The sequence below is a fragment of the Fulmarus glacialis genome, unplaced genomic scaffold (assembly GCF_000690835.1).
Source record: "Fulmarus glacialis isolate BGI_N327 unplaced genomic scaffold, ASM69083v1 scaffold5794, whole genome shotgun sequence".
Taxonomy (NCBI): Eukaryota; Metazoa; Chordata; class Aves; order Procellariiformes; family Procellariidae; genus Fulmarus; species Fulmarus glacialis.
Window position 1 is genome coordinate 1 of NW_009205968.1, and position 256 is coordinate 256.

Consider the following 256-nt stretch of genomic DNA (forward strand, 5'->3'; position numbering starts at 1 on the left):
GCGCCGGCGGCGTGAGGAGGGAGGCTCAGCCCAGCGGGGAGCGAGGACCTGCCTTTCGGGCTGGGGCCGGGGGCTGCAGCGGGGGCAGAGCGAGGGCCTGGGGGCTGGCCTGACGGCTACCGAGAGCCTCCAGTGGGGCGAAAGGATGAGACCCCCGGGCAGGGAGCGAGCACAGCTCCCTTCCACAAAAGTTGGGGTGTCAAAGCGGGAGGAGGCTAGTGCAGCGCCGGCACGTCTCGCCTCGGGGCCACCAGCC